This window comes from Fukomys damarensis, unplaced genomic scaffold (genome assembly GCF_012274545.1).
Source record: "Fukomys damarensis isolate Sample0158 unplaced genomic scaffold, DMR_v1.0_HiC HiC_scaffold_13, whole genome shotgun sequence".
Classification (NCBI taxonomy): Eukaryota; Metazoa; Chordata; class Mammalia; order Rodentia; family Bathyergidae; genus Fukomys; species Fukomys damarensis.
Genome location: NW_022900925.1, coordinates 31,798,322 through 31,819,398, shown reverse-complemented (window position 1 = coordinate 31,819,398; position 21,077 = coordinate 31,798,322). Strand labels below are relative to the sequence as shown.

Here is a 21,077-nt window from a genome sequence, read left to right as displayed (position 1 = left end):
TGCTATCAGTACAATGACTCTTATTTTCTCAAATATACAAACATTGCTATGAAATAAACTTTATTATTTCTCTGGGGTTGAGAGTAAGTAGTCACTTGGTGAGAGGGGAATGAAATAAGATGACTGGCGTATGTGTGCAAATATAATAATGCTCACTTTTTAACCCTGGCTCAACTGTATGACTCAGATATTCTAAGTGTCCCCAGTCTCTGAGGTATCTGACTTTAACTGAGCTTGGTTTCTCCACTACATTTTTCTTCTCTCTCTTTTCCCCATCAGGTTTGGCTATTTGCTTTCTCCTGACTACTTATCTACCTTCTTTGGATATCTGATGGCACAGACAGGCTATCTCTTAGCAACTCACTTCCTTTTCTTCAAAACACAGGCAGACATTTTTTCCTGAGTCTGCCTTAGAGCCATGTGGCTGAGTTCTAATAACGAAATATTAAGAAGTTGAGAAGCGCCCTGTCCGAACCTGGCCCAAAGTAGCCTTGTGCATACAGTCTTATTCTCCTTTGTTCTTTCTTTGTAACCATCTTGGAAACCATATAATAAAAATAAAGGCATACTAGAGACTTAGTTGTTCCCTCCCAAATTGAAACATGTTGAAACTCTTTGAAATCCTAACCCACAATGTGAGGATTTATGGACATAGGCCTTTAGGAGATAAAGTTAAGTGAAGTCATAAGGATGGTCCTCTAACCTACTGAGATAAGTGTTCTCATGAGGAGTGATACCAAAGAAATCTGGCTCTGCACTGTGTGAGGAGCACTTAGCAAGAAGACAGCCCCTGGAACCTAGAGAGAAAGAACTTAACACAAACTGACCATGTTGGCTTCTTGGTACTGAACCCTCAGGCTTCATAAGCATGAGAAAACAAATTTCTGTTATTATTTCTACTATTTAAGACATGCTGTCGGTGGAATCATGTTATGGCTGACTGGGCTGTTATGGAAGGCACGGTTCTTCTTTCAAATTTTTTTTTTTTTAAACACTACCTATTGACTCAAAACTTATCTTCTCTGCTAGGAGAATTTATTTTTATTTATTTATTGGTTTATTTTTATACATTTATTTGTTTTGGTACCTGGGATCGAACTCTGGACCTTGCGCTTGCGAGGCAGGCAGCAGAACCACTGAGCTAAATCCCCAGCCCTAATTTAATTTTAGAATATCTATCCATGAATGATGTTGTTTGCCCTCAGATAGCAGTATGAAGAACCCTGGGTTTCAAGATCCATAAACTTGGCTCATCTGAGTAAGGTGTGCTTGAGATGACATAATGGGAACGGGGGTGATGGTAGTTTTGTCCCTGCTCTTTTTCATCTGTGATTGACTTGACATTTAAGGTACAGTAGTATTTGCTCCAGGAGTGCTTGTCTTCAACTGAGCAAAGTGGAAGTTAGCCATAAGGCTTCTGGCCCTCAGCTACTTTCTCCAATCTAAGTTTACCACAGAATTTTTAAAAGCATACTTTACTCTCTTTTTTAGCTCTTTATTTATTTATGGGCTTTATTTGTTGCCTTAAGGATTGATCCCAGGACTTCACACATGCTAAGCAATTTAAATAAATTCCAGAACCCCTTTAAGTTTCTATATTTTACCTTCATTAGACGAAACCTATAAGCAGGAAGAAATGAAGGTGTTCCAAACTCCAATAGGATAGTTAGACTTTGGCCCATAGTCAATGCCCATGCTAAATTCCTGTTAATGAATTCCTGAAATTCGCAGATTCCTAAGGGAATAAGTTTTTTAGATTTTAAGAAAGGAAAATCTTTCAGTAAGTCTATATTTAGATTCAAAGTCAGTGAAAATATACAGAGCTCCTGCTGGTTACCAAAGAGAATGATATAATACCGGGGAAAAGAATGAACCATAAAAAATCTACCACTGTGCCAGTTACTTATTTGACCCTCAGCTATAGGCTTTTATATATTTGAACCTTCAGACATGGCTAATCTCCCCATGAACATTGGTGTCTGGAGGTAACTTTCTCTTTATTGCTTTGACTAAACTACACAAAAGTAGAAAAAAAAAAACTGGATTTCTAACCAAGGAAAAGCTTTTTGTTGAAAGAGTGTTTCCATTCTCACTGCCAGTGTCATACAAGGACTCGAGAAAAAATGATATGCAAAATGAACAATCACGGATTCCATTAATTCATATATAAGGTAGTATGCTCATAATTCCACTTCTTCTAAGTACATTTGCATTGAGTTACCTGATAAGATGGAGCATTTGCATTGGAGCACTGAGAAACTGAAACAGAGTGGGAAGTATTCATCATGAAGCAAGAGATATTATTATTATATTTCAGCATTGTAGAAGGAACACTCAAGGAAGAAGAAAAAAAGAAAAGCGATAAAAGTGGACCATGTAGATGACAGTTACAGTTCTGGTGGGATTGAGTGTTGGTAGCACCATCATGTTGGGAATGTGGGCATCGATTGTAGAATCTTGTGATAACACCACAGTCACTTGTGAAACGGAAGTACTGATAGTATGTGGAGGTGATTTAAGTTTAAGATATATGTGAAGGAAATGAAATCAGCTTGTGACAGATCACAGCATACTCGTATTTATTGAAACATTATTCACAATAGCTAAGATAAGGATCAACCCAGGTACCATCAACAGATAAATAAAGGAAACGTTGTATACAAGTACACAGTGGCATATTTATTCAGCCATAGAAGAGAAAGAGAATTTGTCATTGGCAACGAAATAGATGGAACATGAAAATATTAGATTAAGTAGAATTATCAGGACACAGAATGACAAGTGAGAACCACACAATATTTCTTGTATGTGGAAGACAAAAAAAAAATCAGAATATGGCATAGCGACAATACAAGTTGAGAAGGGCTGGGGAGAGGAGATGGATAAAGAGAGGCTAGCTTTACTGCATGCTCTTGACATGTGTTTAAGTATCAACTGGACCCAATAAATGCGTAATTAATGCATGTTAATTGGAAATAAAATAAAATAATTTTGGAAAAGCTATGAGTACTTATGAGCTTACAGCTTCCTATTGCATTTCTAGGAAATAAGCATTGTAAGTTTTAAACACTTTGGTAAACTAATTGCTGTTATTAATTTTGCAGTATTGCTTAAGTGAACTTATGAGATATCAAATGAAGGTGTCAAATTGCTATACACAGTATGATGTGAATTAATGATTCAGAAGATGATCTTTAAAGTGTCTAGCTGAAGATTTGTTGTTTTATGGCAAGATTTAGCATTGGTCCATGTTTGGAATTGATTTTCTTTCAGGAAATCTTGTTTCTCAAATCAGTAATGTGAGCAAGTATGTGGTACCACTTTGATAATCTATAAAATGCCTGTTTCCTTTCTTCAAATGGCACATAAAGTAAACAATGGATTACTTCTGACATTTTTGACTACATTTTTTTCCTCTGAGTACATTAGCAATGGAAAAATACTTCAAACTAGTGCTTAGGCTCTTTATTCTTTCTTTTCCTGGGGGTTGCTTAATTGATTCGACTGCCGTTGGTGGTGTTTATGTGGACCATGGCCGACATACACGAGGAAACCAAAGATACTCTGTTGCAAGTTGGGACTGACATCAGCACCTAAAATTCTTGATCCTCCAAAAGTTTATTCAAAGGAGAATGACACACTGATATTTGCTATGGCATCTGTATCTGGGAACTGGTTTATTTCAATTCAACCTTTATGAAAAGCTTGTAATATATGTATTCAAATAGTCCTAACATTATTTTTTCTTTTCTTTTTCTTTTGGTACCAGGGATTGAACTCAGGAGGTTGTGCTTGTGAGACAGGAGGCGGTACCACTGAGCTAAATCCCCAGCCCCCTAACATTACTTTTGAGGAAAGAGGTTTAAATTGGCTGTTAAGATCATAGACTGTGTATACTTTTTGTTCTATTAAAGACAGTTCTGTGTCTCTCCTTTGTACTCTTAATGTACTTTAATACAAAAGACATGTATTAAAAAAGATGGAACTGTAGTAAACAGCACTGAGAAATATTGTATAATGGGTATCCTGAACTCAATAGGACCTTAATATCTATCTCATATATATTTCATTTTTATAGATTCTCAAAGGAATTTACTATAGCTTATCTATTTCATATGAGCATTTTGGAGTCTTAAGATTTATTCAGAGGTGATAGACAAAATATTTAACAATCAGTACAGCTCCACTACAAAAAGGTGATGTGAACCACCCCAGTCTCTGTACTCAGGTTACTGAGGACACTGAAAGATCCCAGTGTGACTGCATATATTTGATAGTTGAGGATATGGTAAAGTAGGAATGACTGGTAGTGGAAAGACGCATCAAATAAAGAAAAGACTTCAGATGCCAGAGGATTAAGTGAAGATTGAAGCATAGAAGAGGCACCAACCTAAGAGAAATGAACACCTAAAGCAAAATAGGCAGTTTTGTTATAGCAGAAAAAGTACAGGTCATTGTAAAGGGTCAGTATTTGTCCCTCTGCTACTTGTTAATGGGAAAAATGACTACTGTTGCTTTTCAAGGTCAGCTTCTATGCCTCAGTGATGATACACAATACTTGGAATATGAATATATATATAATGTATTATGTATATATGATTAAATTAATTTGAAAGACACTTCAAAATTTTCAGTGCCTTCAGATTGCATAATCTATCAAAGTGGTGCTCAGAATTGCCTGGGTATCAGAATCACCCAAGTATTTCGTTAAAATATTTTGTTAGGGCTCCATCCTTGGAGATTGTATTTTGCTAAGTCTAGAGTGTAACTTGGACACGTATATCTTTAGGAAATTTCTATGCAGTTTAAAAAAAGAGTTAAAAAAAAGGTAGAGGACAAAGGAATCAGGAAAGTTGCAAGAACACAATGATATTTATTATGGTTTGTGTGTGTGTGTGTGTGTGTGTGTGTGTGTGTGTGTGTGTGTGTACTGGGCACCAAGAAATATTTTTTGGAATAAAAAAATAGATTTAATTTGACAAAACTAAACTGAAAATGCTAAAGATACATTTTTTTGTAATCTCAGTCTCTCCTGTTTATTTTATGTTAATCACATTCTTTCAATCCTGAATTAAAAATAAATACATATATATTCCCTCTTATAACCTAAACTATTCTCATAAAACAAATTTGTGATGTGTTTCTGAGATAAATAATAAACACCATTGAAAGTTGGTAAAAAGTGGCTGACAAGACAATGAAGTCAATTGGTGCTACACCCTTGTCCTCTCCCAAGTAATGGACAGCATTATTAATAAAAATAGGAGACATTAGAAGAAATGTGTACAACTGAAGTTCCCAAATGAAGCCAGTCTTGATCCGAGTTGAATTGATCTGAGTTGATTCAATCTGAATTGATTCGATCGGAGTTGATTCGATTGGAGTTGATTCATCCTATAAGTTAAAATTAGTAGCCCTTTTTTTTTTTTTTTGCAACAATGGACATAGGCACCGCAATTTGTTTATGGTGATACAGAACTTTATTTTTGTAAATAATCTAATAAGCTACAAAATGTTAGGAAAATGTAAAATGACTTCTGGTGTCTTTAATAGCAATCTGCTTTGTTTAGTTCAAAAGTAACAGACACCAGAGGCATTGGCCATGAAGTGGGATATCTGTCCTCATCCCTAACCTTGAACATCCCCTTCCTGTGTACTAGAATAGATAGCTGGATGAATCTTAGGGTAAACTCCCTAACTACAAGGAATTGTCACATCTGGGTTAAAGTTAACTGTCTTATTTCTGTAATTTGTACATGGGTAATGTGAACTGAGGAAATGAAATATAATCACTTGAATGAGATCATAGCTGTAAAACCTATAAAAGGGAAAGCTGCAACCCAATATGAGGTCGATCACTGACACTGCCTTTTTGAGTGTGATTTGACCTTTGCTGGCAAAATAAACTTTTTATTATTTTACTTCCATTCAGCTAGTCTCTATGTGTGTGCCACTTGCCAATGCCTTCCACAACAATGGCCGCTTTTTTAGATTAGTTTCATAGGAGGAAATATGCCATATCTGTAGGAAGCATTTTCTCCATGAGGCAAGAAGGAAGAAAACTGCTTTGCTTGGCAGTAGAGAAATAAAGATTAAAAACACACGATATGAGCCTCAAAATAGTTTAACCAGTACTAGAAAAAAATCCACTCACACCCTAATTACCTTATTCCTTGTCCCAACCCAAGACTTTTGAAGGTACTTTTTCTAGGAATAACTTAGCTCACTCATAGATTAACGTATATATTCTGGAAGGTATCAGTCTGGGACATGAAAGGATACTATATATGTCCAAATTTGGTTAGGAAATTTAAAAACACTTTATTTAGAGATTGATAACTCTGTTTGCTCCAACAGACATCAGGCAAAATGAGCTCCATTTCATGTTTCTGAAGTAAGTAAATCTACTGAAGTATTTTGTAAGGCTAACAGAAAGTCCAGTGAATCCATAGTTATATTTGGAAGCATAAACATCAGAAATGAAAAAAAAAATAGGACCTCTTCCTAATTTCCACTTTCAGGAAGCCACAATGCAAATACATATGACTGGATGAAATACAAATTTTTCCAGGACTCAAAAAGAAATTGAGGCCGAGAAATGAAAATTTCAAATCATTAATTATAAATAAATGATTAAAGGATAAATTACAACTTTATACACTTTTATAAACTTATTATAATTACATCCAGAAATTCAAAGAGTTTATAAAAACATAACGATGTGCTCATTTTTACTCACACTGTAGCATTTTCAGCTATCACCGAAAAAAAGAAAGTTTGATGACATTCTGTTTTGGGCAAGAATATGGATAAATAAATGATCAAAATCGCAATTAGAGTGGTAAAGAGCACAAGTCTTATAAGGATACTGTTGCAATTTGTATTAAAATGCAGTCATTGAGCTCTGCATTTTATTTCTAGAACTTTATCCTTCATATACGTATATAAACAGTTTTTCTAAGTATATTTATTTTGAATTGGTGTGTGATGGCAAAATATTGTAACAAAACAGTAAGTGACAATGTAAAAGTAACTAGATGAAAATATTTTGCTAGTACATGGCTAAAATAAATACTTCAACAGGCAGTAGAATCAATGCTTACTCTACATGTAATGAAAAATCACCCTCACAACATGTTACTTACAAAAATTAAGGTATAGAGTATGCTTCCTACATGAATACACAACACACAAATTCACATATGTGGAGTATGTATACACCTCTGTACACCATTGTATATAAAGAATATTTGCATATAGAAATACTTGCTCTAGAAGAAGTCTCATCCAATAAGGCATCCTTATATGTTTCCTTCTTTTTTGCCTCTCTGTTTTCTATATAACATCTCCTTCATTCCTTGGACATGGCCTGAGGATGAACCGCATTTTCAGTCCTAGGATACCCCTCCTGGAATCTCCAAATTCCTAACCCATGGTTCTGTTAGGAATGACACTGGAATTCTGTGTTATCTGCCTTTCTCTCCTATTTCTCTTTTTTGCTGTTCAGCTCCCTGAAGTGTCGAAAGATGGGTTGTTTTGTCTTGACAAAAAATCCCTTGCAATTTTTTTGAACTCTTTAATACATAGCCATTAGTCTTCCCTTTTAATTTTCCCCCCATAGGACAAACTCACGTTTTCTTACTTCCCTTAAGGATCTGGAGGTAAAAAAAGGAACCTGTCAAGAAAGAACCCCAACCTTTATATTATCTCAAGAGAAATGCTCAGCATCATCCGTAATGTTTAATAGATTTTAGCATTTTACTTCCTCCTAAGTAATACTCAATACTCTCCTGGACCTCTAGAGTTTTCTTCTGTGTTGACCTTGCTAATTATATATTGGCTTCTGCGATCTACCTGTAGGAATTCATTAAACATTAAACAATGGCATTTTGTTCTGCTTTTCAGAAGGGTAGGAAAGGGGAGACTGAATTCTCCTATTCTTTCACGGCAGGTGCAGGTATGTAAAACCTTCTTAGGTAGAACCTAATGAATTCAAGCCCACTGGGCCATCCCTTTCATCTCCTTCTCAGTTTTGTGAGTAATGCCCAAGCATATGCTTGTTTTAGATTAAATAGCCTGGTTATCACTGGAGTGTATTTGTAATTCTGCAACTAGAGATAGTAAGCTTTTAATACTGTAGGACAAGTTCAATATGTTTTCAAATATCAAAACAATGATCAATGATTTAGAGATTTCCAAAGCAAATGCTGAATAGAGGAAATGAACAAATGATGTCACATTGCATTCAGGACGCTGAAATTTGTAAATGCTACTTGAAGTCCTACAGTCCCGTCTTCTCACTTTATACATGAACCATTCTCAACTCAGAAACACACAGTTAACTACTCAGAGAGTAAAACCAAAAATAAAGCTAAGTCTTCATATTCTATCCTTCCTCCCATTTCCAATTTGATATATTCCTAAATCCAACAAATACTGACCAACATGAGATGTTCAGAATGTATTGAGATGCTTTTATTTTAAAAGACATGAATCTCTTTTTAGTTGATATTCAAAATATTGCTGAAAATTAGGGAAGGGCAACTTAGTTTTTGTTTTCTTGTGAAATATCAAGCAGAGATAATCCAGGTCATGAGGCTCCCTTGAAAAATTTTCTATGTGCTGTTGGGATATTCTTTCATTTATATAAATCACTTTCTCATCTGCAGTCCCAGGCATTCCATCCTGATAATGGGAAATAGCCTTTGCTAGTGTTGGTTTTGTTTCTGCAAAAAGATCTTCAGGACAAATTATTTAAGACAACTTGCACTGCACATCAAAGTAAGGGAAAATTATTTCTTTCAGAGCCCAAACGTTCTTGAGAAGGTCAAAGAGATCTTGATAAAATATAAGGAGGAACTACTTTACTCTGAATCACTGTCCTTTTTCAAATACAATGGTCTAGGAAGGGATGGGGGATTAACGCTTTCCACAGTTCTTTACCAATGCCTTACAGGTGGTAATGGTAAAACTCTGAATATTGAAATAGTAAATGAATGAGGTAGAGTTCAACATTATTTCAACTCATAAACTTCTCTCTGTCACACAAGTATGAAATAGCAAATGGTAAGAGTACACAGAAAATAATCTTTAAAAGAAAAGTTTATAAAACAATATGTCTAGAAAGCTATTAAACTATTGATACTGTTTATTTCACTTAGGAGTATATCCTCAATATGTATCCATTTTCCTATGAATGAATAAATAAGCTACACACGTGTAAATAACGAATAGTTTCTCTGGTGTGAAAAACTATAATAGTACATAAGATCATAATGATATAACTGACAATGTGAAATAGGAAGAAAAGGGCTAAAGGGGTGGGGAAAGTGGGAAGGGTAGGGGAAAGGTAATAAGGGAAAAGAAAAAAAGATGAGAAAATGAAAAAATGGAAAAAAAGTGTTTGTAAATGGGGAGGGGAGGAGGAGGTGAAGGGAGGGCAGGAACAAGGGGAAAAAATGAGAACCAAGACCTGTCATGTGAAGGTACAGGATCCCAATAATGAATGTAACTGTACTGTATACCTAAAATGTACCAATAAACTCAATGGAAAAAAAGTTGAAATATTGATACTGTGTTCTAAATACTGCTTTCACCAATAGACTGAAATACACTTAAGTATAATCAAATTTATCATTTTACTTATATGTATATATGAATATGTTCAAGGGAAAAGAGGGAGGAAAACTCAAATTATTTGAGTTTCTATTTTAACCTAGGCACTCTACAAGCTAATAAATATTTCACCTTGTGTAAATTCCATGCTAACCTATATAAGAAAAATTGTCTCAGAAAAATAACTTAAACTTATTAAAATCACACAGAAAATGGAGAACATAAATAGAATTTAATTCCAAATATTCATGACTTTACATTTCAACTCTAGAGCTATTCATAGTTTATTAGGGAGTTAGAACTATTGGTCAAACTACTCTTGGACAAAACACTGTTTAGCCTAGAGTGGGGAATGGATTCATTATGTCTACCTTTTTCTTCCTCTGTTTCTTCTTTTCCTTGTCCTCCTTTTTATTCATTTGAATAAAGACATAAGTGATATACTTTCAAATGAAAACGTTTTCATATTTTGTCACATAATCTTTTATCTTCGAATTATCATTATATCTATTATTTTGTCATCAACTTTTGCAAATATCCTACTACTTTTCTTTTACATTCATTGTACTTTATACATGATCCTGTGTCTATTGTAATGGAACTCAGTTATTAAAATCAACTTTTCAAAATTCTACTTACGTTGACTTTAATTTTAAAGTAAATTTAATTAATCAGTGAAATGTTATTAAAAATAAGATAATTGAGCTTGAATTTCCCAGGGCTTTTTGAAATGTTAGGATACAAAAGCAAAGAAACGTATTCTCTGTCTTCCAGGAACTTACTTACATTTAATAGTAACACCTTACATCTAAATAAGCTATTGCAGTTAATGAAACACTTTAAGATGCAATATTTCATAATGAGATGATTTAAAAGGATATACTAAACCTGTTGGGATATGTTATTTGGGAGAAAAATATGAAAATAAGATTTAATTATATTCAGTTTAACATCTCAAAAAAGTTATTGATGTGGTTAGACATTATATTAAAGAGTAGCAAATAATTTTTCTTTCTAAATCTTTTAGGAATATACCTTTATAACTTTTTAAATGAATTTGACTGGAGATATTGGGTTTTGATTTCAGGGGTACTGCAAGTAGATTACAAGAAAGGGAGAAAATAAATTTCAGATAGAATGTAGTTTGAGAAAATAACTGCACTTGAGATACCTATAGTCAATAGTTTTGATGATATTACGATGAGGATAGCCAGGACAAGAAATTAATATAAGTATGCCTTATAGCTCTGAGGCCTAGCTATCTATTTCAAACAAACATAACACCAAAGAATTTTGGATCAAATTGTGACTTACTGCTTTGGCTGTAGGTAATTATATTATCTTGGAGATTCAACAATACGAAAAAAACCCACTCCCAGATGTTTTAGGGTGAATCCTAGGTATTGTGACATTTTAAAATTTTCTTAGGTAGTTTTAATGTGCTCATAGGGTTGACCACACCGCCAGCATCGTTTCTCAAAAGTTAACCTGTCTCAGAAGCATTAGAGAACATTTAAAGTCCGTAATGCCCAAATCACTATGTAAGTATTTGTGATTGTGATCCTACAGGAGATTGTGGACTTTAAGAATTTTGATAAGTTTATCAAAGTAACCTTCACAATATATTTGGGGAGCACTATTAGAGTATTTATAGCTTCTAAATCTTCCTAGTCAGGCATAATCGTTTTCTTACACCAGGAGCATTCATCTTTACATAACACAGAAGGTTAGATGAGTCAGGATTCTCCAGAGGAAAAGAACCAATAGAATCACAATCATTATAAAAGAAGTTGTATTGGTTTACAGGATCAAAGGCTGGGCGGGCTCACAATGGCTGCCTGCAATCTGGAGAGCTGAGAACAATGGGTCCTTAAAGAAGCCAGAAACTTCAGAGCAAGACAGACCAATGATGCAGCCCCAGTCCTAGGATGAAAAGCTGGAATGTCTCTGGAAAGTCACTAACGTGATTCTACATTTAGAAGCCACAAAAGCTGCAGTTTAATGTATTTGGGCTATAGTAGGAGCAAACTCCACAACACTGCCGGAAAAAACGGAGCTCACACGTGGAGTCTGTCTTCCTCCTTCTTCAACTTTTGCTCCACCCAGGCCCCTGCCTATTGGACAGGTCTCTGCACGTTCAGGCTGGGTCCAGAAATCCCTCACAGACTCATTCACGGATGTGTTTTGTTGGCTTCTTAGGCATCTCCACAGCCAGTCACCTCGACACCCGAGATTAACCATCACAGTCAACAACTTCTGACCCGTTGTTATCCCACAGTAGTACCTACATCCTAGTGGATTAGGAGTGAATTTCCTGCATGTCTCCCGGAAGAAACAGGTTTAACAAGTGGTCTGAGTAATAGGAGTTGTAAGGGGTTACAATAGACTCCATCACACTCAGAAAACTCACAAAGAAGAGTACACGTAGGACCTGTTCTGCCTGTAATGTTGTCCCTTTTGCTTTCTCCCCCAATCACCTGAAGTATTTATCTTTCTAGCAGACAGACAAAGATATGGAATTAGTATATTGTGGAATTTAGTTTTTTTTTTGTTATTTTAGATAAATACATATAAACATATTAGATTTTGGATGCTGTCCATGGTAAGCAGGATTAACTTCTGAAGATTTGTGGCTATAATTTTCAATAATGATAGTAGTACATTCGTATGCCAGTAACAGGTTAGCATCTTTTCATTGTATATCACACTGAAATAATAGTATTGAAATAAAGTCGTTGCTTTCTTTTAAGGATTTTTCACTAACAGAAAGGGATGGCCTTGAACAATCTTGAAAATGGCAATACTAACTTGGAAAAATCCCCTCTTTCCCCCCAAACCAGGTATTCATAAAGGAGTATATAATGTAATTGTAGGGGAAGAAAAAGTAAAGCAAATAAACACACAAAAGTAATCATAAGAGGAAAATAAATGGAGGATGTCTAAGTATGAAAAATGAATGAAGAGTTTAATTTATCATTTTTGTGCTTTATCCTCTAGCGTTGGTATTAATGGAAGTGTGGAGTGTTCTGAGAATGGAGGTAGTGGTTTTGTTGCTTTATCAGTATGATAAATGATTGGTTGTATATTTCACTGTCCTCTCTGAATTTAATTCACCGCGGCAGGTAAAATTCTCCCTTGTCATGTGGTTAGCTAGGGAAATCACTTTGCAAGAAGAGGGAACTAAGAACTTCTTGGAGAAGCAAAGAAAAATGAATCTGGGGGTAGCACTGAAAGTTTTGAAAAATGAATAAATTCTTGGCTCAAGAACACTGAAAATGTTACTCAAGGACTGTGCAAAAACCACTTGAGTTTGTACGGGGGTATAATTGCTGAGGCATTATCTCTGCTGATTAAAAAACAAATCCTAGAGTGTTCTCATTTTGAAATTTGTCCAAGAGAAGGTTATATTTTTAAATTAAAATTTATTTTTAAGCAAATACAGATATGAAGTTATAAAGTGTTACATATTTATGGGGTTCCATGTTATGTCTTTTTACATCTACACAACGTTGATATTTAAAACATGACAAATGTTCCTATGTCTTCAAACATCAACCATGCACTGGTAGAATATGTAAATGCACTTGTTTTCTCTTTCGTAACAAATAAACACATTTTCTTTTGTAGATTTACTATTTTCTTATCAGAGACTTACCGAAAGCAATTCACTAAGTGAGCTGGATATGGTGGCACATGCCTATAATCCCAGCATTTGGGAGGCTGAGGCAGGAGGATTGCCCTGAATTGGAGGCCAGACTGAACTACATAGTGAGACCTTATCTCAATTTTTAAAAAATCACTAAAGAAATCAGAGAACCACTTTGTAGAGTAACTTCAGTCTTTGGAATTGGGGCAGAATGAAATATTAAAATATATGTCATAGCTTTCAATTAATTTTAGAAACTGAGAAGTATATGTGTTTTAGATTTACATTGAAGAAGAAGCATTCAGAATTTCCCTTGGTCCCAAGCTTTTTTTTGATGTGTTGCTAGGAATAATAACAGCAATGCCACAATTGGTTATGAAACTCAACTTTACAAGATTGTCCTGTGAAGAGTTTTTGTTATGCAGATGGTTCAATGTCCACTCCAGTGAAAGTTTTAAAATATTGCCTTAAAATAACATGACCTTATTGATAAAGAACTTAAGCATAGGCTCCTAGAAGCGGTCATTGTTTCCAGAAAGGATCAACCTTCTACAGTCTTATCAATTTTCTAGACACAGCCATTAAGTTGTATTTGGTTTCCTTTACAAAACGTTGGCTAATCTAAGTTTATCAGGACAGCATATATCCAAGAAAGAGGCCAAATTTAAGCAGATACATCAGTAAAGACTATTGTTAACATTGTAGGAAAAAATCTGTTAGGACCAAAGTGAGATTATATCTAGCATGCTTTTGTTTCTCTGTTAAGTTTCCATCAGTCTGATTTCAGAGGGCAAGTAATGGTGCGATAAATAATAAAATCTCAAAGTGAGCTCCTGGATAATGAGTTTTACAGAGTATACATGTCATTAAAAGGGTAAGGGTTGAATACTGAAGTGGTACAAGACACAAGTTTATAAATTTTTGTTTCTTAGACTGATTCCCCTTTTGCAAAAGTGGTTATGCTAGTAACATGAAATCATATTTTGCAGAACAAGATTCAAGGTCTACTGTAATGCTGGCAGGAAAATAAGTATTGTCTTCCAAATGGATGATAGTTACAGTGTCTTAAATAATAAATAGCCATTGTAGATCACTTATCATTCCATTTAATGCAATTTGGAAACAGTGACTCAAAACAACTCTTCCAAAACAGAAATCATCTTTTGGGCAGCAGGATTCAGCTATTTGTATAGTTTATTTTCAAAAACTCGATGTAGCCTTAATGACTAATTCAATTACATTCAATAAACACATCCTAGAGAATTCACCAGGAGTTTATATAGTGAAATATTGGTGTGTTTCCTACTTGTAATATTATAATATTTTTCTTGGTCATAACATTTTGATGCAGCTGCCTCCGTGTGATTTGCACATACAAATATTTTAACTATGTCTGAATATATTTATGAATAAAACAGGGCCTTTTCCTCATGGAACTAAACTTTTGCTGGGGAAATTGCAACTCTTCTAAGAATTCCATACAATTTCATTTTCTTGTGATGCCAGATACGAAGGCAAGTCCAGAGTCCTAAAAGGAATACCTGCATTTTTTTGGAAGTCAAGATAATATTTGCTAAAGGACAGGTAGGTGTCGGTGCCCAGATCAGGAAGAGAAGGTGGATCTATTGTGTGAAAGACTAGAGGGACCATTCCGAATACAGAGCATAATGTATTTGTTCTGAAAAGGAATAGGTTCCTCAGGCAAAAGGAATAATGGATCATCCAATGGATCGAAACAAAACACTGAATGTGAAAAGGAGCCAGAAAAACACATAAGTCTCCTGAGAGCAACAGTATCTAGACATTTGGAGATGTTTCTATATTGTGGATTTAGGTCTATATTTTAAAAACAATGGGCAGCCACTGACTACACTAAGTAGGAAAGCAATATGATTGAATTTGTATCCCGGGGGAAAGCATGAATTTGAGAAAACTAATTGAGAAGCTAAGTAATCCAGGTAAGAGACTAAGGGTGCTTGGACTACCTGTTGGCAAGTGAATTAGAAGGAGACATATCTAAACAGTTACCGTCTACATAAACTGGGTATCAGGGCATGTGGAAAAAACATCATTTCTCACTGCACAAACCTGTCAGCCATGCAGGCCATAACAGAAATCCTGAAAGCTCCATGAGTTATATGAATTAATATTTACTCAGGGAACTAATATGGTTTTAGAAGCAGAATTTGTGGATGGGGTGGATCTGAGGCAAGAGATTATGAACTGAGTTTTATGAATGAGTCTGAGATCTCTGTGAAATATCCAAGTGGAGCTATCCAGCACACAGTGGGACATGTGGGGCTAAAACTAAGAGGAGAGATTGAGAAGGGAGCTGATGTAGGTTAAATACAGATAGGTAGAAAGGAGACAAGGAAACTCAATATTTTATCCCACTTATTACCTTGAAACTCTAAGTCCAATTCCTGCTCTGCGTGCAAAAAACATTAACCATTTTGGGAAAATTGGTAGAACAAGTTTTATCAGTCCTAAATTTGTCTATTGTACTTCATCCAAGACTAAGGACACGAAGATACCTAGTTTTCAGGATTTAGGGACATTACCAGCTTTTACAACATGCAGTTCACCTCCCTCCACCACCGCTACCACCCTGAGAGCAATGCCTAGAAGTCTCCAGCCATTGTTCTAACCCTGTACACACCTGAGTTCCAGGAGAGAAGAAGCTCAGAGACCACAATGAGAGGAGTTCACTCTCTTCAGCAGGGGCAGTCAGCTCATGGGAGTGGACACCCAGAAATGGGATAATGATCAAGCAGACCATAGCTCACCTCCAATGATCCTTAAACCCTGATGTGTTCTCCGGGGAGTGAGCCATTTTGAACTTCACCAGTATGATCTCTGTAGTTACTGAAGTTGAAATCTTTTTTTTTTTTTTTTTTTTTTTTTTTTTTTTTTTTTGAAATTTAAAATTTTTTTTTTTTTTTTTTTTTTTTTTTAATGCTTCCCTTCATCCTAACTTTGCCTAAAAACCTGCCTATGCCTCACTTTGATGCATTCTGAAATCCTTTTCCCAAGACAAAACTCAGTGAGCCTGTTTGGTAGTCCAAGTTGAATTCTCCACTTCCTCTTTAGGGGAACCTACCCCATAACACTTACTTACACAGTACTCACCGGTGTCAAGAATTTCTCAAAACCCTCCGGTGTTCTGATTAGTCAGTTCTCAGAGCAGCGCTGTGAGGAAACTGTTATTATCCCCCTTGGCCTTCAGAAGCAAAGAATGAGGCATGCAGAGTTTGAACGGCCTGTCACTGCCATACCACAGGTGAGTAGATACTAAGTGAATTCAGCTTAGATTTGTGATCCACTCTTTCCCTTGACTAGGGAGCATCTCGAGAGAGAAAAAAATAATAATAATCTGATAAAATCTCTTCACAAATATGTTAAGGCTGGACCTGACATACTTCTAGTCGTTTACTAACCACAGAATCCTCACCTTTGAAATGCATCTAGGACGTGTACTAGGTCTTTCAGGAACAGTTTATAATTAACCGAGTTGAAATCTGTGAATCTGTGAACGCGGTAATTGTAACATAAATTCATGAAAAATGTAACATTAAATTCTATCACTATCGGCATAAAAGAAAAATGCTTTTCACTCCTTTTCGGATCTCAAATGCACACATACACGACATGTGCTCCTTACACACTATACATAGATCTGCGCGTGGCCTTTATGTGCTGATGTGGCCAAAAGTAATATAGGGAGTTAGCATTGGCCTAAAGACCCAGAACAAAATGAAACAGAATGAACAAATCAACAAATTATGAACAAGTGAAAACGAGGGCGCTGTGGTTGATCAGGCAAAGGAATCTGAAAATCATTAATGAGAGAAATAAAACAACGGGAACACGCAGTGTTTTGCAAAGGAAGACTATTGGTACGTTCATACCCTGCTGAACCCCGGAACCTCATCACATCCTGAACCCCTGTCTCGGTGCTGAAGCGGGCCTGGAACAGAAGGTTGGGCTACAGATGGAGAGGGACGAGAGACGCGGTGGGTAAGGAATGATGATCAGGTCCCATTTCAAAATAGTGGAAGAGAGCAGAAAGGAGGTTTGCTCGGAGCTGGGGTGAGGGAGGATGCATTACCTTAGCGACATCTGTGTCACATTATCGATTAGCAGAAGACACGGGAGCTACCCCAGCTTACTTCAGAAATGCGCTTTAATCATTTTAAGCAGAATGTCTGCTTGTTTTCTAACAACTCTCTGATACTCTGAGTGATTTGCTTCCCATATTCACTAATTACTTTATAAATGTTATTGTAGTCATAGTTATTTATTTTCCAATGATAATTTCAGAATACTAACGGAATTTACTTTGTTTTCCATTTGAAAACCTAGAGGACAAATTGACCTGCCTTTTGTAGGATTTCTAATTGTGGCATTTAAAAAAAAATTGAATGAATAGTAAGTACTCAAATAGAAGGGAGAGCAGAAATTTTAAGTGGCTCCATAAAAGGATCTCTTAGGCTCACCTGTCAACCGTACAGTTGATCCTCAATTAAATGTTTTTCTTAGTTGTTTCAGTAAAATACTATGTTACCAATAGACTCCAAAATTATGATTTTGGGATAAAGAATTGAGACAGTGTTATCAAATAAAAATGGCCTTAACACATTTTCTGGCTTCTAAAATGAATACAGAAAGACAAAATTTCCCAAATTATGAGGAACTGGATAAATTAGAGAGTGAATGTTGTAATGGTTGGAAAGTCAGTGATTTGCACTGTGGACCTTACCTCATAATTTTAAAAATTAAGCCATTTTGATGCATCCACGGAAAGCCTTAATATTAAAATACCTTTTGCATAAACAGGATGGTGTGAGGATTACTAAACACAAATGGCTACTTTGGGAAAAAAGTATGGAAAGGTCTTAGAGCCTACATCTATATTTATTAGAGAACCATCTGAGAAACACCAGTTTTGGGGGGACACTTTCAGAAAAAAAGGACTTGTATGTTCGAGTCATTTCAAAATACCTTATTACCCTCTCATATTCATGGAGCCTGCAAATATTTTAAAGGTTCTGAAAACTGTTTTTAATACCAACTTAAATTAATTTACCCAAGTACTTCCAAAGCTAACCTAATCACAGTACTTTGTGTATGTTTGCAAACACGGCTGCCTTTTGTTAATATTTACTTACCATTCATTTCATCCGAAATACTATACTGAAAGCATTATGTGCGCACAGTATTTCAAGTCTGTCTTAACCAGCCCAAGGCTAGGTTAAGGGTACTGCCATGCTTTCCACATCTCATGGGCAGAGAGTGAGGCTGGTGTAACCGTCATTAATGCCTTACCCTGGTTGTGTATGAATTCACTGATATACAGTCCACAAGCATCTGGGACTGAAATCCAACTTAGGTCAGCTGACTCCTTTACTTAGTTTTCTTAATCACTATGCACTACTGATCCCCATAATCCTACGAAACATTTTGCTGCTCCCTAAATGGTTTCAGAAGCTCATCAGTTCATCTCTAAAAATCAAAGATGATTCCATTTTTTATGTTTCTTTTTCCTTTTCTTGTGTCTATTCAAAATTTTGCTTTGACTTATTTCTCAAAGCACACAGTTGTTTCTGTGACTGTTTCTGCAGTTACTGTCTACCTAAGAACCATGGCACAACCAGTAATTTCAAATTCCCCAACTGTCATTACCCAATCCTCCCCCAAAGGTCACTTGTGAGTAGTTCAAAAAAATAGCCTCAGGAGCATGAAATTCATTCATTCTCACTGTTCTGAAAAATGCCTTACCTGATTGAACCACATGATCACGGACAGTGACCTCTTTCAGTCAACTAGGTTCATGTTCAGTCTGCACCCAGAGATGTTATTAAGGACAGCTATAAAAAACTCTACCTTGTATTTGTCACAGAATTATCTGTTCATTCATATTTACAGGAATGGTTTAGAGTATTGATTTACAAATGTCTGAGGATTCTTTGCGGAGAAAAGAAAGAGGTCTTTAATCAGGATTGCATTTCAGCTGTAAGCAGTCATATCTAGGTGGTGCCCTGGGGAAAATAGGGCTGGTTGGGAAAATAAGGAGGTTGCAGGACTCTTGAATGGAGAGTCAGTCAGGACCTCACTATTTTAGGGGCCCAATACAACATCTGTGGTGATGTCGGCATCAGCTGGGACAGCACTGAATTGGTTTCCTCCGCGCCAGTAGATGCAGGTGTTTTTGTTGTATAGCGAAGGATAGATGTCTGGCTCGGCCGGTGTCACCTCAGAAGAAGTACCAAAATAGTTTGTTTTGGATGAAAAGATGGGAGGTTATAAACATTTGAGGGAAAAAAATTGTGAGGACTAAAGTTGCAAAAGGAATGGAAGGTGGCCTGGACCTGGGAAGATTTATTAATGTAAATTGCTTGAATTTTTCTATACCTGGATTGGTAAAGACTGAGGTATCCAATCATAAAGCTGAGTTTTCATGGGGTCCACTTTGGTGCACAATGTTCTTTTAAAGTGCTTTAAAGGAGAAACTCCCTTCAAACTTTTAATTCTTGTAGCAGCCCTATTTCTTCAAAGATGCTGATGTTTAAATACACACACACACACACACACCCACACCATTTTGTTGTCTTTTAAAACTTCAAAGATTGATGTTTAAATACACACACACACACACACACCCACACCATTTTGTTGTCTTTTAAAATTCCAGATTAGCAATCTTGCCTTTTTTGGTATATATAACCAAAATGTGAAACTTCATGCAGGTATAGATTTGTGTGTCCAGTACCACAATAAAGAGAAGATTTGTCAATCTAAAACATTTCCCCTGCTACCAGATCACAATCAAAATGTTGCTTCATACCTACCCCTGGCAGTACCAATGTGCTCTCTACCACCATGTTTAGTCTTTATAAGGTTATTAAAATAGAATTATCCAGCTATGCCCATTTGTGACTTGTGTGTTCTACTCATCATAATGCCTTTGTGACCCATCCAAGTTACTGCCCTTACTGCTGAGTGCCATACAATTGCACAGATCTGACACTGTGCATTCACTCACAGAAGGGCATTTGGACAACTTTAGCTTTTGACATTGAAGAGTAGAAATGTTATAAATGTTCATTTATGAGCTTTTGTGTGATGGTAAGTTTTAGTTCTTCAGGGATAAATAACTAGCAACTGAATCACTCTATTAGATGGTGATTGTTTAAACTTTAGAATCAAATAACCCACACCAATCTCTAAAACATATATTATCACTTACCAACAATCCATGTCTTTTCAATAGTTCTGCATCCTTGACAACAATTTGGTATTATTTTTGTCTTCTTTCACTTTGCCAATTCTTATAGGTTTGTCCTTGTTCCTCACTGTACTTATTTTTTTTGTTACATTTCCTTTAGGGCAAATGTTGTTGAACGTTTTTGTATGTTTATTTGTCCTCCCTAGTCAGTATGTTTTTTGATATGTTATTGTCCAAATATTTTGCCCTGTTATTAAAAACTGTTTTGTTTTTTGGCTGGGAGCATTAAAATACATTCATCATGCGTGATTTTTGGTCAAGGAAATGATTTGCAAATATGAAAATGGCCCCAGTCCAATCTGTTATATTATTTTCTTTTCTTAGACATGCATTTAATGTTGCATGTAAAGTCTTTTTGTCTAGCTCAAGGTCATGAAGATGTTTTTGTATAAGTTTGTCTAAAAGTGTAAGAGCAACTCTATGAGGATGAATTTATTTAGGTGATTTGACTGTGTATTTAGATATGAGATGAAATATGGCACCTTTTAATACAGTCAGGTTAATGAATTCTGGCTTACTTCTTTCATTGTC

General features: G+C 35.7%; 1 long non-coding RNA gene across 1 annotated transcript; it reads right to left on the bottom strand.

Annotated features, from left to right (window-relative positions):
* Nucleotides 1-8,712: 8,712 nt before the first annotated feature.
* On the bottom strand, nucleotides 8,713-20,134 carry LOC104859531. Its single transcript, XR_779418.1, has 3 exons — nucleotides 20,110-20,134; nucleotides 16,391-16,607; nucleotides 8,713-8,738 (listed from the first exon to the last, which is right to left on the bottom strand). It is a non-coding gene; the product is annotated as an uncharacterized LOC104859531 (long non-coding RNA).
* Between the last annotated feature and the right edge of the window lie 943 nt (nucleotides 20,135-21,077).